The sequence below is a fragment of the Lithobates pipiens genome, unplaced genomic scaffold, assembly GCF_037356315.1.
Source record: "Lithobates pipiens isolate NorthernLeopardFrog02 unplaced genomic scaffold, aLitPip1_a1.2 Scaffold_19, whole genome shotgun sequence".
Lineage (NCBI taxonomy): Eukaryota > Metazoa > Chordata > Amphibia > Anura > Ranidae > Lithobates > Lithobates pipiens.
Window position 1 is genome coordinate 484815839 of NW_027507764.1, and position 20882 is coordinate 484836720.

The following is a 20882-nucleotide window of genomic DNA, read 5'->3' on the forward strand; positions in this document are numbered from 1 at the left end:
CTTGGGACCAGTGGGCACAGCTGCAGCCACCACTGGGATGTTGGCAGATAGGAGACAGGGCTTGCGGGGCAATGAATGCATTGCACACATTTTAAATATACCACCGATCTCTCATTATATTCTCCAAGTTGCCAACACAAACTGACTTTTTATATGACCGACTTGAAATGTAGCAGCTGTGCATAGTAACCAATGAGTTTCAAGGTTTTATTTACAAAGTTTAATTGAACAACCTGATGTTAGAAGCTGATTACTAAGCACAGCTGCACCAGATTCTGTATGCACCAGTTTTAGTAAATTCCCCCCAATGTGATCTTTCCCTATCTTTTCCAGGTTTCTTCAAGAGAAATTGCTCCAGAGCTTAGTAAATGAGCAGAAGCTCTGTTGAATTTCATCATCAAATCACGTGCAAAGCAAAAATGCTGATCTTTTTTTCCTTGCATATGATCGGGTCTTGTTTGCAAAGTGTTTTTACCTCATTTACTAAGCTCTTGAGCAACTGCACTTGCAGAGTTCAACTGCAAATTAATAATAGCACCTACTTCAGATCACAACTGCTGTTCTTTTTGTGCTTTTTGTGCTTTTTTTTGCAGGAAATGCACACAGAATTCAAGTTTTCCACACCACATTCTAGTGTGCACTGACCCTAAGTTTGACACTTAGGACCGTGTTGGAGGTCAGAGGTCACATAAACTCTGACATTTGCTACCTGTTAACTTCCCGACATCATGCACTGTGTTCCTTCCTGCTCTGGAGTGTGAAGTGCATTTATTTGATAATTGTCCGAATTCAAATGACATCTGACCCTGACCTAGGCTACAAGTTAGTCTGTGCAATTATAAACATTGATTATATTCATAAGCCTAATTATGGTTTGCTATTATAGTGTAAGCAGGTATAGAGTAAACATAACTATTTTGTAGTTGTAATTATTGGTCAAAGTATTATCATTATTTTTTTATTTTTTTTGGAAGACTATAAAACGGATGTTTGGCAAAATCTAAAGCAAGGAAATTAAATGTAATAATAAAACATCACTGCATAAAATATAAGCCTAAAGCCTTGTCTTTCCCCAGCAAATGGGAACAGGTGCAGAAAGGTGAAATTAAAAGTTCAGGCAAACCAATTACATTAAATTATGAGACTCGTAATGCAAGTGTAAATGCTGCTACATAAAAATAATTTGACACATTCCCTAACTGAGGGCAACAATATCTCAATAATTAATACAATCACATTAATGTAGCTATACGTGCATATACAGTTCTCATTTTAATTTCATAGATTTGGGAAACTTCCAGGACATCTTGTTAGATAAAAACATAGAAATTGTATTTGTAACACCTGTGGAAAGCATACTAAAGTTCTTCATTTGTTTATTTACTGTGGATGGTTAAGCACTGATAATAATGCAGGAGCAACCATGGAAAATGATCTTGTTTAAAGGGAATGTACTGCGACCAAGAGCAAAAAACGAAATAATTAGTATTTTTAGGCCAAGTAAATATGAAAATTTTAAAATGAATATTAAGTAGACATTTATGAAGCATGCGGGTGGAACTTTATGCGCCTTTTCAAATGGATTACAGTTTCTCCTTGCCACAGTTTAGTTGAAAGCCTACAAACTAGATTTAAAAAAAATATTACCATTGCTAATGGACTACCATTGATTTTCTATAATTCATATGCAGTGAACACCACTATAAGCAACCAGTTTAAATAAAAAACTATTTATTATACAAAATAAATATAAAAAAAAAACCACAAAGGTATACCCATCCCCAAAAAAAACCCTCCCATCTGGCATCCTCTAGTTTTATACTTTCTTATATTAAACATTCTCAATCAACCCCATGGTCTTTGTACTTATTATATTATCTATAATTAAAAATTATATGTATTGTAATTTTTCATGGAAGATGAAATAACACATAAAACGCAAGTAGTGTCAACAGACCTCACATGAATCAATTTCTTCAATGAAGATTACCCAAAGAGATGTCAATAATATGGTCAGAGATGCAGACTTTGAAAGGATGTTTTGTCTTTCCAACATAAAATACTCCTGCAGCTGCATAAGAGAAGGTATTTCACTCCCGCTGTATTACAGTTGGCAACATGTTTTTCAGACAGTATTTTGCCATTAGGCAATTTAAGATTGGTTATTATTATGCATGACTTTGCACACAGTACAGGTACTACAATGATAAGTGCCTCTTAAACAGCAGTGAGTACAAAAAATGGCTTTGTACTAATTGGTCTTCTATAGACCTTGAATGTTTAAATGTAATAGATGGTAGTGGTGACACAAATTTAAAGGTCTCCTGTGCATCCTGAAACCAATGCCAGTGTTGCTTTAGGATTCTTCTTATTTCACCCAATTGTGCTGTGTATCTGATTATTAAGTGGATGGATGTTCCTTCCTCACAATCTCTATTCAAATTGGTACTATGTCAATGTCTCAATGCCTTGGCTCGATGGTAGCCTTTTCTTAAAATGTTATCCCTGTATCCTCTTGCTTTGACTTGGGATGTAGCTTGTTTGCTTCTTCCTCAAAGGAATTGTCTTTGGAACAGTTCCTCAGCACGCCCTGATACTGATAAATAGGTATACGCTCATTACTAGAGGGTTGAAGCTCTTAGGCTGGATTCACACCTATGCATTTTAGTGCTTCTTGCATTTTGCAGATTTGCACTGCAGTCCATTTAACATGGTTTCCTATGGAACATGTTCTGTAGTGCAAATCTGAAAAATGCAAAACTGCTTGCAGGATAAAAGCAGCAGAAAAAAAGCTAATGTAGAGCATATTGTTCATGCATTTAAATGTGTTTAGGTGCGTTTGTGTTTATGAGAAAAAAAAAAAAAAGCTGTGTAAAAGTTGCCTCTATATATCAATTGTGTAAAAACATTTTTGGATCAGCTAATCAGCTGATTGTTTTGATATATATTTTCTTTTCTTACATCAGGGGACACAGAGCCATTATAATAACTATGTGGGTTATATCTGCGTATCGGGTCCTGGACCGATACTTCCCCCATATAACCCCTCCCATTACTGGGAGTCCTCAGTTTTTTTGCCAGTGTCTATGGTGTTGGGCACGTGTAAGGATGTGTGATACTGAGCTCCACGGGCAGTAATCCTTTGATGAGAGCCAGCCATCCTGACCGGATCCATTCTGATGTCTTCGTAATGGACTAAATGAATAGTACCCGGGCCTCGTCATCCGAAGACACAAGGTTTTGCTTGCGAATGCTTTAAGAGCTGGGCCCTGGGATCCAGTACTTTTTGGTAGTAAGGCCAATAAAAGTTTACTGGCAGGGTCTTCTCGCATGTCCAGGATTGCGGGATTACCTGAGTGTACCCCTGTTCCTGAAGGTTTCCTTTCAAGGTCTCAGAGCCTACCATGAATGGTGAATATTGGGTTTTTTATCTATGTTAAACCCTGCTGCGAGGAAAGGCAGGGAAGATTTTCTCAGGAATCTCTCCTTCCATGTATTGTGTTGTCATGTCATGTCTATGTGTCACCACTGGAGGCTGTATTGAGCACCTACCATTCTGAAGCTGGAAACAGCAGAAGCTCCACTCTCCTTTCCGTTCAGGCCAGCTCAGACCCTCAGGTATGAAGAGGTTTCTGATCACTTCCTGGGCACCAGATTGGCAGTTTTTGATCCTTTTAATGCCAGCCAGCTGCCTCTTCTTCATAAAAAAAAGTTTTTTAGGCAGGTCGTGGCAGCTCGTCAAGCAGAGGATCAAGGGGGGGCCATTTTCACGTGGGGGCGTGGCTAAACTGCGTCAAACAATGATCACACGTGGAGGAAGTAATTTAAGCTATACAGGAAAAGCTGCAGTCTGGTGGTGTAGGGACAGAGCAGAGTGGTTGCTGGTCAGGTTTGGTGACACAGGCATTTCCCTTTTGTTGACAACATTGTACTGTATAGCTAGGATTAATAGCAGTTATTGTACTGTACTAAAGCCTAGCAAATGCAACAATCTTTTGCTGGTACTGCCTCTGCTTTGTGCTGTAAGCTATGAGAGTGACAAAGGGACCAGGAACTCCTCTAAGGGTTCTAAGGGGTTAATGGCATACAACAAACTAAAAACCCTTCCAAAAGAATGTCTTCCTCCCCTGGGAGGTAAAAAGAAAAATACGCCCAGTCAGATGAGCCGTCAAGGGTAGAACACTTCTGTCCCTGTGTTTTTCATACAAACAGGTTTTTCCTTCTACCATTTAAAAGATTATTCCTATGATGTCTCTCCATAGTAGGACTAAACATAGCAGATTCCCATCTAGTCCTCTGGGCTCTTTTTTTGAGGTGCATGAGGCTGGGGATCAGGTAGATCTTCCCAAATATTGGAAGATACTTATTTTTCCTCTTCGGAGAATCCTAATAGGGAGGGAGTAGCTGCATAAGTCAGGCGTTTGTCTACTCCCTTACTTAACCTTTTTGTTGCCTGCAGCACTGGCTCTTGAGGTATCTAACTCTAATATGGTTCATTTGAACCTCCCCCACCTGGGGATGTTTTTCCTATTCATGCATAGCTATGTATTCTGAATGGGAACATTTCTATGAAGGAAATGGGGGGTTCCAGCTATTAATGCTGCAATCACCTCAGTGAGCAGAGTCTCACATGTCCGGTGGATAATGCACTGATGTTAAAGGATCCAGCAAGTTAAAGCGGAGGTCCACCCTAAAGTGGACCTTCCGCTCATTGGAATCCTCCCCCCCTCCGGCGCCACAATTGGCACCTTTCAGGGGGGAGGGGGTGCAGGTACCTGTACAGTACAGGTATCTGCACCCACTTCCGGGAATAGCTATCTGCGGAAAGGGGCGTAGGTTACACCCCTTTCCGAAAGTCCCCCGCTGCCTGCTGGGAAACACACGGATCCCAGAGGCAGCGGGACTATCCTTATTGCGCAGCGCGACTCGCGCATGCGCAGAAGGGAACCGGGAAATGAAGCTGAAAGGCTCCACTTCCTGATTCCCATACCCAAGATTGCGGCGGCAGCACCCGAGAGACGATCGAGAGATCGGCTTCGGGTGCCGACATAGCGGGCGCGCTGGGCGGGTAAGTGTCCTTATTTTAAAAGTCAGCAGCTGCAGTATTTGTAGCTGCTGGCTTTTTAAAAAAAAAAACGGCGGAACTCCCGGCGGACTCCCGCTTTAAGGTTGGATTTTCCTTTTAAAGACAATATGTCTTTTGCAGTTCTGGCTGTAATTGGAGTAGCTCAGTCCATTAACCCTTTAACGTGTGCTCCACTATTTTGGTGGAGCATATTTTGAGTCACGCCAATGCATTGGAATATGGACTCCAAAGGGTTAAGGAACAGGTGTGAGATACCTAAAAGTTCTACCTGATCAGCAGGCCCAGCAACGGGCTGGTGTATTTGATGCACTGTGTCTCACAGATGCTATGAAGGACTCGATCGTTTAAGCCCTATGGCTTATACTTGGACTAGTGAATTTTTGCAGAGGTCCGTGGCTGAAATATTAATCAGCCGAAGCACCAGGTGAAAACCCTTAGCCAGTCTGTGTCCCTTTCTGGGGTACGACTATTTAGAATGGATAAGTACATCCAAAAGGGGTAAAGCTCTCTTTACCAGTAAAAGGAGGTTCAGACAGTTCTCCTTTAATCGTGCAGCCTCTCCAATGCCTTAGTTCCCAGGGGCAGCACCAGGAGCTTGGGGGCAGAAAGCCCATAAAGCAGAATGCTAAGGCCTTCTCATGAGGGAGCACCCCCACTCATCCGGGTGAGGGGAAAGGTCCTGCGATTTTCAGTCTGGCAGGAATAATGTTAAGAGCAGAGGGATTTCTGCGATTTTCTTCTCTAGGTTACATCTAGAGTTTCAAGAGCTGGATGGCCCAGTCGGCTTTTGATCTGAGGGTCCGGGGGTTCGGGTCCTGTTTGGGTGCTGCCTGTGGGGTCCTTGGGGCTGCTGATGCGGCAGTCTTTATGCAAGAATGTCCGTCTCCTCAAAGAATGTTCCAGAGAAAAAGGAAAAAAAAAAGAAAAAAAAGGGAAAGAAGAGAAGTCTCTCTTTTTGCCCTCTGGATCAGCTGTTATCCCACTCAGTGATATCAGAGATTCCCTTAGTGGAACAGAGTTTTTTTTGGCACAAACCTTTTAAGGTCTCAGAGCCAAACAGAGAGGTAAGACCCATTCTAGATCTCGGTGATATGAATTGGAACTTGAACATCCGATCCTTTCATAATTCGATCGGCTGTGTCGATCCTGCAAGGAGGGGAGTTGCATATCTCCATGTGCCAAAGTTTCCCACTTACCAGAAATTTCTGCGGTTTGAAACATAAAATTATTTTTCTTCCTTCTCAGATTAAGAGCACACTCATCCAGGGCGATTAGTGCCTCTTGGGTGATGCATCATCAGGCCTCTATGGCTCAGATCTGTAAGATCTCAACTTGGTCTTCGGTTCAGACGTTTATCCAATTTTATCAAATCGATATTAAAGATCATGAGGATATTGCCTTTGGGCCCAGCATATACTGCAGGATGCAGTATGAGTCCTCTGGCCTCCTGTTTCCTTGATTCTATCTCCCCCCTCCAGTTGCCATTGCTATGGGACATCCCACATAGTTATTACTATGGCTCTCTGTCCCCTGATGTAAGAAAATAGGATTTTTAAAACTGCTTATCTGTAAAATCATTTTCTTTGATGTACATCAGGGGACACAGAGGTCCCTCCCTTCTTCTTCTGATACACTTTGATTGCTTGGCTACAAAACTGAGAACTCCCAGTAATGGGAGGGGTTATATGGAGGAAGTACACGCCTTAAGGGGCATGCCAGTGTCCAGCATCTGATACGCAGATATAACCCACATAGTTATTACTATGGTCTGTGTCCCCTAATGTACATCAAAGAAAATGATTTTACAGGTAAGCTGTTTTAAAAATCCTATTTTTTCATTATACAGTTAGTTTTATTTTGCCAGGGTTGGGTTCAATTTACTTTAAGGAGATGCAGCTGGGAGGTTCATTCTAATGATGTATGGCTGCTACAAAAGAAACATGAGATCCTTTTAAACAACACTAGTTGCCTAGCTGCCCATATCTAATATTTTCAGAGTGACATAACTGATATGAGAATGCAACAAATGCAGTCAGAACTTCTGATCTCACACTTATTCCAGGTCAGTGACTACGTTGGCGTAATCATGATCAATTAAAATTTTCTGAAGGTGATGTCTGCAATGTTAACCTGCATGTTTTTCCTACAGTTTCCTTTTAAATAAAGAACATTCAGGTGCAGAATTTCTTCTTATGGCTACCTATAATATATATATATGAGACTACCATCAATTGATTCAGCTGGTACTGATTAAAAAAAAAAAAAAACAACAACATTTATTTTGTCTTTTAGGCTAGGTTCACACTATTGCGATGCGGGAACGCCGCGAATCCGCGGCGTTTTCCCGCATCGCTCACCTCCCGCCGGCAGTTCACACTGCCCTATGCGGACGGCTGGGGGTGTCAATGTTATGTTAATGACACCCCCAGATCCGTCGGCATATCGCAGTGCGATCTGCCGACTCGCACAGGAATCGGATCGCATGGTGTGAACCCCCATGCGATCCGATTCCGTTGCGGACCCAAAAAAGGGTCCTGTGCGAGTTTGCTGCGGGACAGCTGCGAGTTCAGCCATACTATCTGTATGGCTGAACTCGCAGTGCTACGGAGATCGGATGTGATTTGCTGTGCGAATCACATCCGGTTCTCCCCCCGCAGCGGTGTGAACCCAGCCTAAGGGTATGTTAGAGTACCCCCTGGTATGGCATTCCAGTGTAGAAGAGAGCCCACATTTCAGTGATATCATGTCATAGATGGTATGTCGTCATTTTAAGTGACAGTTAAAGTGGGGGCCAATAGATTTGGTGTACAGATTCAAAGAAATTATATGGTCATTGGTTTGTATTAAGGCCATAAATGATATGTAAAATTAGGAAATAGAAAAAAGACCCATCCTTCTTCCTAAAGTTCCCCAGAAACCCATGGTTTCCCAAAAGGTTGCAAGGTTTTTTTTTTTAGCAGAGGTGAAGTAATCTTCTGCCAGATGATTCCTGCATAGTTCTGGCTAGTAAATGTTTTCCTCTAAGGTAAGTAGCCACCATTTTAAAGGGCATTCTTGTCATTTATCACCATTGTAAAAGTTAATTCTTCTCATTGAACACCAATGTAATATGGCTCTTCTACCACTGACAAAAAATATAACACCTCTCCTACTGACTACCATTGTAAGCAAGCACTTTTCCACTGACCATCAATACAAGGTGGCACTTCTACACTGACTGTATGTATAATATTATATGTAATAAAAGAGGATGCTTTTCCACCAATGTAAGGGGGCATCCTCCAGTGACAACCAATATAAAGGAATGCTACAATCTTTACTGTCTATTTTTTTTTTGACTGTCCGTTCAGGTCCGCCTGTCAGTTTTTTAGGCGGACCTGAACGGACACTCCATAGACCTCTATGGAGCTTCAGATGTCCGCTGTAATCTGACCAGCTCCGATCCGAAAAAGAGTGACGGAGGAAAACCCTATTTTTCCATCCATCTGCGGATCGGATCGGGTGGCAACGGATTCTACGGTCCATCTTCATCCGATCCCCCATAGGGGAGAGCTTCAGCAGGGATCAAGCAGAGCGGGCTCCGTAAACGGACACGTCCGCCTGAAGAAGCCCTTTCTTGTTATTAATTATTATCATTATTAATACCATTTGTTCCATTTCATAATTATTGAAAATAATCTTGTCATATAGAATGAGAATGTTAAAATGTATTTGTTGTGGATGTCAAATATTCATTATTTCTTTTATCTATGATTATATTTTACATTTTCTAATTAGTCTAACATGCCATGAGCCTTTGATATAATAATTTTTAGTAAGGGTTTCCCGAAACCTGAAAATTATTTCAAGGGTTTCTAGATTTTTAGACTTATTAATTCCTTTAGAATGTTAACAGGAAATGTGGCTTTTGATTGCATATGTTTGTATATCTGTCAAGAGAAAGGTGGAACTGGTCTGTGTGTTACAGCTTTCCTGAGAGGAGGTTAGTGAACTAATCATCTGAAATATATAGTAATGAGAACACTCTGCAAAGATGAATTATGAGGTCCTCCAAAGTACATTGACATCAGTGTGAGTTTGAAAATGAATCTTCTGATATCACAAAAAAAAGAACTGAGCAAAAAAAATAACTAGATAGGCTTTACAGTTTTTAATAAGTAAAGGTTAATTCTGTAGTTCTGTAGAGAAATGTTCTTACAATTCACTAAATATTAAAGCAGTATTTTCAAACACTACAAAAGTGCCAAAATAACTTTTGAAAATGTTTATATTTGTTCAGTAAATAAAAATGGACCTGAACACAAAAAGTGAAGATTTGCTATCTAGGTAACATATAGGCTCCTCCTCTCTGTCCAGTGCCCCCACAGGAAGCCGGTTCCCTTGGGGGCCACTCGTGTGTGCTTGCTCCCAAACCCCACTGATGTGCCCACAGACAGCGGGACTCACCCCCCCCCCCCCCATCACTTGCTTTCATTGACAGCACTAGGAGTCAATGGCTCCTGGTACCCCAGCAAAGCCAGTGAGACACGAGGGCCTGAATGAGGGCCCAGGCAAGTATAAGGGGGGGGGGGGGCTGAAACATTTTTTACCTTAATGAAAGGTATGAACATTCATTCATTTTATTCTATGACTTAGTTGCTGACATCCTTATTAGGATATTATCAGAACTGGAGGAAGTTTCTGTTGTCTTCTCCAACAATGAAACTGTGAAAAATTTGATGAATGCCAGCAATAACAGCAAATGGTTCCTGTCTGAAGTGGAGCAAAACTCCTATAAGGTTGTTTTTTTGATTAGGCCCAGTGAGAAGGGAAAAACACATATCATATTTAGCACTTGAGTCTAAGCTCTTGTACACACGGTCGGAGATTCTGACGGAATGTGTCCTATCGGACCATTTTGTCGGATATAAACCCCTGGCGAAAAAAGTGAGTACACAAATTGGGCCCAAAATGTCAATATTTTGTGTGTCCACCATAATTTTCCAGCACTGCCTTAAACCTTATTCCGACTGTGTGTGGTCTGCATCGCACTGTTTCCGTCGGAATATCCGACGGACCAACTTTTCCAACTTACCGGTAAAATTTTCCAACAAAATGCTCCGATCGGACATACTCCGATCATGTGTAGCCTACTCCGACGGACAAAGTGCCACGCATGCTCAGATCAAATTCCTAGACCAAAGCTATTGGCTACTAGCCTGAACGTAGTCCCGTCGTAACGAAATAACGTCATCACGTTATGTACAATCGGATTTTCCGACAACTTTGTCCGACTGTGTGTATGCAACAGTTTCGGACAAAATCCAACGGATTTGGTTGTCAGAATGTCCGACCGTGTGTACAAGGGCTTAGACCACCCTGATCTGATCAGGCTTGTGAGGATGGTCAAAAGAAAAAAAACGAGGATGCCATTCACCCGCACATCTAATCCACTTAAGGTTTAAAACATAACTTTAATAAAATAAAATCACATACACTATATTACCAAACTTATTTGGGCACATGCACTTTAATGGCATCCCAGTTTTAGCATGTAAGTTTTAATATTGAGTTGGCCCACCCTTTTGCAGCTATAACAGCTTCAACTCTTCTGGGAAAGCTGTCCACAAGGTTTAGGAGTGTGTCTATGGAAATGTTTGACCAATCTTCCAGAAGCACATTTGGGAGGTCAGGCACTTTTGTTGGACAAGAAGGCCTGGCTTGCAGTCTCTGCTCTAATTCATCCCAAATGTACTCTATCGGGTTGAGGTCAGGACTCTGTGCAGGCCAGTCAAGTTCCTCCACCCCAAACTCACTCACCCATGTCTTTATGGACCTTGAAGCAATATGGCGCTGGGACCTGTAGTCCCACAGCAGATCCACATGCTTCACAATCCCTTGCAGCATATCCCACAACTGATAACCCAGCCTCTGAACACTCTCTAAAAGCCATGCTACTATCCCTGCAGGGGGGACTATTACAGTGAATTAAAAATCTCCATTAACCAGATACAGAACAAGGTTAACTTATTAGAACAACACACAGACCAGATTGAGCAGCACCTCTCTGATGCCACAAAGGCTCACAATGCCATTGTCGATAAACAGGATGAGCAAGCTGCCACTATCCACATGTTCCACTGAAAAGTCACAGACCTCGAAGATAGCTCGTGACGGAATTTTTTCAAGATTAGGGGGGTCTCTGAATCTGTGGCCACCCCTGAAATACTATACCTACATCAGCTTTTTCGTAAACTTGTCCCAAAGTTAACAAAAAAGGCTATGCTCATCAACCGCATGCATAGAATCCACAAACCACAACATCTACCAGCCACTGTCTCCAGAGATATCCTCCCCAGCGTGCACTTCTTCCATGTTAAGGAGGATATCATGCATGCAGCAAGGTTAATGCCCTCCCTACCGGAACCCTTTAATAAGATATCCCTATATAATGACATCTCTGTAGCTACATTTCAAGCACGCCTTTGCTTCGGTTATGTCTGTACTGAGTGAACACAAGACAACACCTCCCACAACCCTCCCACACCGTGGCTAACACCAGGAAAATACATACAGTATCTCACAAAAGTGAGTGCACCTCTCACATTTTTGTAAATATTTGATTCTATGTTTTCATGTGACAACACTGAAGAAATTACACTTTGCTACAATGTAAAGTAGTGAGTGTACAGCTTGTATAACAGTGAACATTTGCTGTCCCTTTAAAATACATCAACACACAGCCATTAATGTCTAAACCCCTGGCAACAAAAGTGAGTACACCTCAAGTGAAAATGTACAAATTAGGCCCAAAATGTCAATATTTTGTGTGTCCACCATTATTTTCCAGCACTCCCTTAACCCTTTCGGGCATGGAGTTCACCAGAGTGACCAAGACCACACAGTGGTTTAACAGGACAGATTCCACTCAGAACATAACTCACCATGGTCGACCAAAGAAGCTGAGTGCACATGCTCACTGTCATATCCAGAGGTTGTCTTTGGGAAATAGACATATGAGTGATGCCAGCATTGCTGCAAAGGTTGAAGGGATGGGGGGGTCATCCCGTCAGTTCTCAGACCATAGGGTGCACACTTCATCAAATTGGTTTGCATGGTTGTCGCCCCTAAAGGAAGCCTCTTCTAAAAAGATACACAAGGAAGCCCATAAACAGTTTGCTAAAGACAAGCAGACTAAGGACATGGATTACTGGAACCAAGATAAACGTATTTGGTTCAGATGGTGTCAATAAGGTGTGGCTGCAACCAAGTGAGGAGTACAAAGACAAATGTGTCTTGTCTACAGTCAAGCATGGCGGTGGGAGTGTCTGGGGTTGCATGAGTGCTGCCATCACTGAGGTGCTACAGTTCACTGAGGGAACCATGAATGCCAACATGTACTGTGACATACTAATGCAGAGCATTATCCTCCCTTCTGAGATTGGGCTGCAGGGCAGTATTCCAACATGATAACGACCCCAAACACACCTCCAAGACGACCACTGCCTTGCTAAAGAAGCTGAGGGTAAAGGCGATGGACTGGCCAAGCATGTCTCTAGACCTAAACCCTATTGAGAATCTGTGGGGCATCCTCAAATGGAAGGTGGAGGAGCACAAGGTCTCTAACATCCACCAGCTCTATGATGTCATCATGAAGGCGTGGAAGAGGACTCCAGTGGCAACCTGTGAAGCTCTGGTGAACTCCATGCCTAAGAGGGTTAAGGCAGTGCTGGAAAATAATGGTGGACACACAAAATATTGACATTTTGGGCCCAATTTGTGTACTCACTTTTGTTGCCAGGGGTTTAGACATTAATGGCTGTGTGTTGATGTATTTTAAAGGGACACCAAATGTTCACTGTTATACAATCTGTACACTCACTACTTTACATAGTAGAAAAGTGTCATTTCTTCAGTGTTGTCACACGAAAAGATAGAATAAAATATTTACAAAAATGTGAGGGGTGTACTCACTTTTGTGAGATACTGTACCTAAGGCTGGATAACATTCTCTTTATTCAAGTTAACAAGTTAGTGGAGGAGTGGAAGCACTCATATTACTCCTTCCACGCTCCACAGTTTTTATTTGATGTGCCAAGAACATTCACTGGTTAAAATTCATAAAAATAGAACTGTAAGCATTATAATATTTAGCTTGTTTCATAAGCTTATTTGTAGATCTAGCATTGCTCTGTGTACGCAGATCACGTCCTCTTCACCCCTGTAGGCATTGATCCTTCCACACACCTTATTGTGGATATCATTGTTTCTGTGACAATTTTGTCCTCTCCCATCTTCCTTTTCTTTAATAGAAAACAAACTGTCTTAGTACTGTCACAGCACCTGCAACCAAATTCACTTCATAAGGGACCATGTCACTCACTATTCTTTCTATTCAAACACACAAAGGTCATATTCTAGGCTCGACCTGTTCTTAACCTCCAAAATCCTACTTCAAAAAATGACTAAGTCCACAATAGGGCTTATCACGTGTTTTCGGACCACACCCCAGTATCTATCACTATTTCTATTTCCCCCACTACCCCTAGACAAACCCTATGGCGTTTGAATGCCTCGATCCTGAGCGTGCCAGGTATCCGAGAACAGGTTCGATCTGAGATATCATTTTTCTTCACCGACAACACTGGCTCCGTTTCTAATTCAAGTACACGGGAATGCCCACAAATCTGTCATATGAGGGACTTGTCTGCAGCTGGTATCCGAATGCTTGAATCCCTGAATAAACAAAATCCCAATCCGGCTAACACTGCGAAAACAAGTAAGCTGAGAAATTACCTCATCTCCTACCTTCAAAAAGAAAAAAACTGGAGTATGCGGCATTGTTTGGTATGAGCTCTCCCTGCATGCTTTGCTTTTGCTTTTGGGAATTACCTGTAGACAGAGTGGGACTGTCTTGAAATGGATTAAATAAATGCACAGGATCCTAACTTTCATATTCTATGCAATTAATAGTAGCCTTACAGTCTTCAGCATTATGTGCGGAGGAAGCAAGCAGCACAAATCTCCCTTACCATTCCTACTAGCATAAATCTCTCCCCCTAAATCCCCCTTCCTAACACAAATCCCCCCCAGAACATATTCCTATCTCAAAGCCCCTCCCCTTAAATCCCCCCTTCCAGCACAAATCCAAACAAAGCCCCCCTTCCTAGCACAAATCCCCCCCCCCCAAAATCTCTTCCTAGCACAAAGCCCTCCCAGCACAAATCCCCCCAAATTCCACCCCCTGATGCAAATCTCGCCCCCCCCCCATTTCCCCTCACACAAATCCTCCCTCCCAACACAACCCCCCCTCCAAACACAAATACCCCCTAATTTCTCCTCTTAGCACTAATCCCCACAATCATCCCTACTAGCAAAAATCCTCCCCCTCTAATCCCCCTTTCCCCTTTCTAGCATAAATCCCCCCCCCAACAAAAATTCAGTTCCCAGCACAAATCCACCTTTCCTAGCAACCCAACACAAATCCTCCCCCTCCCAACCCCCCCAGCACTTATTCACCCCCCCCATCAAACACATAGACCTCAGATGCAGCACAGCTGTGGCTGTGTGAATTCCTCCCCCCTCCCCCAGGTCCCCCTCCTCTCAGCACATTCGAGTTTAGGAGGAGCCTAGGGCAAGCTGACACTTCTGCCTGGCAGATGTTAGGAATAGATGCTAAATGGGATATGACTGGGGATACCTGACTGTCAGATCAGGACTTTACAGGTTTGCAAACATTGCACAGTCCCGATCCGATAGTCAAAATGCAGAAGCGAGCAGCAGCAGGACTCAGGAATAAGAGTTGGAGGGGAGAGAGAGCACCTCTTCCCGGCTCTCTTCTGCTTTCCAGATTCCGTTTGTGACATCCCTCCCTGAGTTGACAGGAGTAGTGATTTTGCTGTCAGGAGAAGTGTTTGTAGCAGCAAGAACTCTATCCCTCGACCACACATAATACAGTTGCCAGGGGAAGCTGCCCTTTTTGCCCCCCATTTCGGCCCGCATCATCATCACTATCTAATTGCCATAATTGTTATATTTTAATAAAACAAAAAACAAAAAAAAAAACACTACATTTAAAAAAAAAAGTGTTATTGCCACTAGGTGGAGCTGATGATCAAATGGAATAATCATATTATGAACCATACGGCAAACATTTGTGGTGCCCATGTGAATGGTTAAACTGGTTGTATACCCTTTTTTTTATTTTTACCTACAGGTAAGCCTATAATAAGGCTTACCTGTAGGTAAAATGAATATCTCCTAAACCTGTATGGTTTAGGAGATATTCACTTTGCATACAGTTGCTTAGGTCAGCGGCGCATGGGCTGTGAAGGTCCGGCAGATGCTGCTGGGAAGAAGATTTCCATGCGCATGTGCAGGGGTGACGTAATTGCGGCTCTGGCCAGTGAGTGGAACACCGAGGGCACATGTCAGCTCCCTCGTTTTGGACCGGGATTAGATTCCGAGGGCTCGTTCTAATGTGAGTATTTCATAATGGGCTAGTATGCGCTGCATACTTGCTCACTATGCCTTTGCCTTACAGATTTTTCTTTTTTTAATTCTGTGCAGGTATACAACAGCTTTAAGACAACCACACAGCAATTGTTTTATATGTAGACCTTATAGTCATTATTACTATTTACTTATTCCTTATATTTATAAAGCTTGAACATATAGTATAATATATAGCTGATTTCCCTAACTTAAAGTGCATGTAAAGCTTCAAATTTTTCAGGTTTTAGAGGCAGGAGGGAATAGTTAAAACAACTGCCATGTTTACTTAAATATTTATCTTGCTGCCTGTGTCCCATCATGGATATTTTCTTTTACTTCCTGCCCCATAGACATAACAGGGGCTAAGGGGAAGAGAAAAATACCACCAAAGTGAAAGTAAACTCCTAATGCCCTGTACATGCGGTCGGACAGTCCGACTACAAAATCAGATTTTTTTCTGATGGATTTTGCCCCAAACTTGTTTTGCATACACAAGGTTGCATAAAGTTGTCAGAAAATCTGATCATTCAGAGCGCAGTGACGTAACACATGTACAACAGGATTATAACGAGAGCAGTAGCTTTAGTCTTGTAATTTATTCTGAGCATGCGTGGCACTTTGTCCGTCGGAATTGTCTAGACACAATTGGAATTTAAACGATCGGATTTTGTTGTCGGAAAACTTGAGACCCAGCTCTCAAACTTTGCGTGTCAGAAATTCCGATGGAAAAAGTCAGATGGAGCCCACACACGATCGGATTTTCTGACAACACGATCCGTTGCACATTTTTAGTCGGAAAGTCCGACCGTGTGTAAAGGGCATTAGACTGTTATGATTGTTGTCACCAAGCACGTGTCCTAACTTCCTGTTCTTGTAACAGCAATAGGAACCTTGAAGAGTTTTAACACTTTCTCACGCTATCCAAAAGTAAAATAAAAAAATAAAAAAAAGTTTACATATACTTTAAGAATGGCACCAGAACATTCCGCTGTGCACACTGATTTACATGCACGTCATATAATCAAAACTGTTTTTTTTTTTTAACTGTCAAGTATCCTGTTTGATAAATATTGTGGGTTATGTAGGAATTCTGTAATCTACACCCTACAGGGGCAAGGAAAATAACTCCCACCTTATGTCTGCTTTCTTTTTAGTCTTGTACACTTCTCTATCTTTATCAACTACATTGAATAATTATTACCCTAGAGTACAAATTCTAATCTTCATCATCATAATTGTGTATTTAAAGCTAATTAATTAGTTGTCTCTGAATAGCACCCACTATTTAATAAAATAATTACATAGCCTAGATGAGATTCTACATTTGATGTTTGTTATAGATTTGACAGTGACACGAATGTGTACATCTGTTGTATTTTGACACTCCTTGACTGGTGCAGTGCTCATCTCATTATATTATAATTACCACCCTTTCACCAAAATTGGACCATCTAAATAAAATACACTTACACCATTGTTTGGTTGGACTGATGCATTTTTATCAGCCACAACATTAAAGTGGTTGTAAAGGCTGAAAGTTTTTTACCTTCATGCATTCTATGCCCCCTAATACTCACCTGAACTTCCTCTCGATCCAGCGATGTGCGCAAGAGCCTCGGCTGTACTGGGACTCCCTCTCCTCATTGTCAATCACAGCCAGTCAATGAGGTGAGAGCGGGGGGCAGGGCTGAGCCATGGCACTATGTGTCTTATGGAGGCATAGATCAGGGCCACTGGTCAAGGGGAAGGAACCAGGATTACCTTTGAGGGACTTGAGAAAAAGAGGATCAGGGGTGCTCTGGGCAAAACCACTGCACGGAGCAGGTAAGTATGATATGCTTGTTTTTTTTTTTTCTTTTTTTTAAAGCTGAACCTTTATTACCATTTTTAGAAGATAATGTCATATATATTTCTTAATAAGAAAGAGTAAAATTACCAAGCCCAACTGCTTATTTTGGTTCAGATGCTTACCAGGGCTTCTGCATTTCAAAATTGCACTAGTTGCTAAAGGCAAGCCCGAACTATCTAATGAAGACAACATTTGACAATTCGCCTGCTGCTATTGGGATTTAAAAAAAAAAGAAAAACTTTGCCAATTCTAATACTCATCAAAAATCTCATCAAAAGAACCACCACTCAGCCAGCCTTTTTTTGCCATCTCAGACCACTAAGGGACACCGTCGGCTATGACAAAGCAACCAATTAATGGAAAAAAAACTGTTATGCATAACTGAAAGAATATTGTAAACAGCCCCCCTAATATATATTTATGGTTTTGGGTTATTACTCCTTTAAATATATTGTTGCTCTAAAGTTAGAAGTAAGAGAGATGCTACTATAGAGAAGATGGAAGTCTAGTTTAGTTTTACGTTAACCACAAAGCTAACGCCTGGGTCAAAGTGATGTAATATCCTGTGTAGTGTTATAAAAGCTGTTATAAAAACTGTCTGAACATTGACAGGTGAGAAATGCTGTGAATAACTGTATTTACATGGGGGAGATGTTTAACATAGCTTGGATTGGTAATATCCCATGGGTGGGCTATATCTGCAATGTATACTATAAATATGCTGTACCTGGACCAAATAATCGAACAGTGTGTAGATCCAATCGGTGTGGGTCACTTTTATATATACATTGTTCCCTGAGCAGAATCTGGGTGTGGCGGAATAGAGAATTGCTGGCAAATAGGTACGGTAATGTAGACTGTAATAAGGTGATAGTTAGGACTAGAGGTACATGATAGAGGAGTATCCTATCACATAACAAAACAATACCATCAACCCAGGGGCTGACCAGGGCTATGGCCCGAGTGGAGTGCATTGATGGGCACTGGTGAGGTTGCATCGATGGGCACTGGTGAGAATGCATTGATGGGCATTGATCAGCCTGCACTGATGGGCACTGATTAGGCTCCATTGATGGGCACAAGAATGGCTGAATGGCACTGGTCAGGTTGCATTGATGGGCACAGATAAGGCTGAGATGATGGGCACTGATCAGGCTGCATTGATCTGCACTGATGAATCTTCAATAATGAGCACTGGTGAGGCTCCATTAAAGGGCATTGGTGAAGCTGAGCTCATGGGCACTGATCACGCTGCATTGATGGGCACTGATCAGGCTGCATTGATGGGCATAGGTAAGGCTGAGCTGATGGGCACTGATCAGGCTGCATTGATCGGCACTGGTGAGGCTGAGCTGATGAGCATTAATCAGGCTGCATTGATGGGCACTGATGAGGTTGCATTAATGGGCACTGGTGAGGCTGCATTGATGAGAATTGGTGAGGCTGAGCTGATGGGCACTGATCAGGCTGCACTGATGGGCACTAATCAGGCTGAATTGATGGGCACTAATGAGGCTGCACTGATAGGCACAGCTAAGGCTGAGCTGGTGGGCATTGATTAGGCTGCATTGATGAACACAGGTAAGGCTGCATTGATGGGCACTGGTGAGGCTGCATTGATGGGTCAACCTTCCCCTCTATGATGCTGGGCTTGGGCTGGACTTACTGTAGAAGGGGTTATCAAATTTACCTTAAGGGTGAAAACCCTGGTCTTTTTCCCACCTGGCAACACCCCTGCATTATTCAATGAGGCACCCATACCGATTATATTTGAACATGAAAATGAATGCCTCCCCACCTCACAATACTGCCTATGGTAAGCAAACCTAGCAATGTTTTCAATAAGCGCATTAAATGAACAAAGGGTAGGTGGTGATTTTTCTCTTGTTGTCTGACAGTAGACTGGGGTGGAAACCGTTACCCAAGGCCATACTAAAGGTGGCTTCCCCCGCATTTTGCTTGATTGGTCCAGTTGTCCTCCTTATTGTTCAACTGATGACTAGCAAAGTTCCCAAGAGAACTTGCTGCCAGTCATACATACTGTGCCTAGGGGCACAGTACAAAGCTGAATTATACTTTGATGCCAACACTAGCTTTTTCTTTCTGTACAAGCTTTGAATCATCTGACAAGAACTTTCTGCTGTCTAGTGACTATAGCCATCTTTACATCAGAAGATGATAGAAAGCACTCGGTCCTCTATCGCCAGGATCCTTTAGCAGCTTAAAGCTGAACTCTAGGCAACAAAAGATACACTGATGCAATACATTTATTAGAGCTGTTTTACTTGACAAAAGTATTTGTATTTCTGTTCATCCAGACCTGAGATTTGCACAGTTCTGCTACATAACAAAGTACTACCTAGCGTAAGAGGGAACATACTTTGTGCCTTTTAATACTGAACTAGAAACAAAGACAAAAAATTACTGCACAAAAGGTACTACAAATAAAGTAAAAACCAGTAGCAGCACACAAATAACAGTGGCATACTATAAAGATATTAAGTGTGAACATATGCCACAATCATCAAAAATCAAGTGCAATATTTAAACTTGAATAAATTTACAGTACTACATAAAGTCCAAATAATAAACACATGTCCATGCAAGAGTGAAAGGTTTGTTTCCACCAATGTGAAAATCCTATTTTGAAAAGAGAAGTGCTCTTCAAATGTTCTTAAATGTGAAACACCCAGTACTTCAAAGCCAAAAAGGACAACTTCTCATATACAATCTCAACGGCCACAAACCAACCACGGGAACTGTTTAAACTGGTTAATCAATCAATGAATCCGGTGTGCCTAGAACCCCCAGAAAGCGAATCCCAGGATTACTGTGACAAACTGTCAGATTTTTTCATCGATAAAGTCAAAACCATCAGGGAAACAATTTGTCAGAAGAAAACATCCATCCTCAGCCAGCAAATACATAAAGAGGATGTCTGCACCAACATACCGCAACCGCCAAAATTTTCACTATCCCCAATTACCGTAGACACCGCAAAAAACATCATTAATAAACTGCGTGACAGTACCTCACCTATTGACATCATCCCCACAAAACTACTGAAAGAATGCTCCGACATCGTGGCTCCAACCATAACCCACCTCATAAACCGATCATTCCACAAAGGGATTGTTCCCAGCATCCTCAAACAAGGCATCGTCAAACCTCTACTCAAGAAACCAAACCTGGACCCTCAGGATCCAAACAACCGTAGGCCGATTACGAGCCTCAACACCATTTCTAAGATCATAGAGAAAGCTGTAGTACATCAGCTACAACTTCACCTGGATACTCACAAACTCCTGGACCCGCTGCAATCAGGCTTCCGCCCGGGTCATGGAACAGAAACAGCTCTCCTCAAGATTTGGGATGACGCCCTCGAAGCAGCAGATGACGGAGAGCCATGTCTCCTCGTACTGCTAGACCTAAGTGCAGCGTTTGATACAGTAGATCACAATACTCTACTCGTCC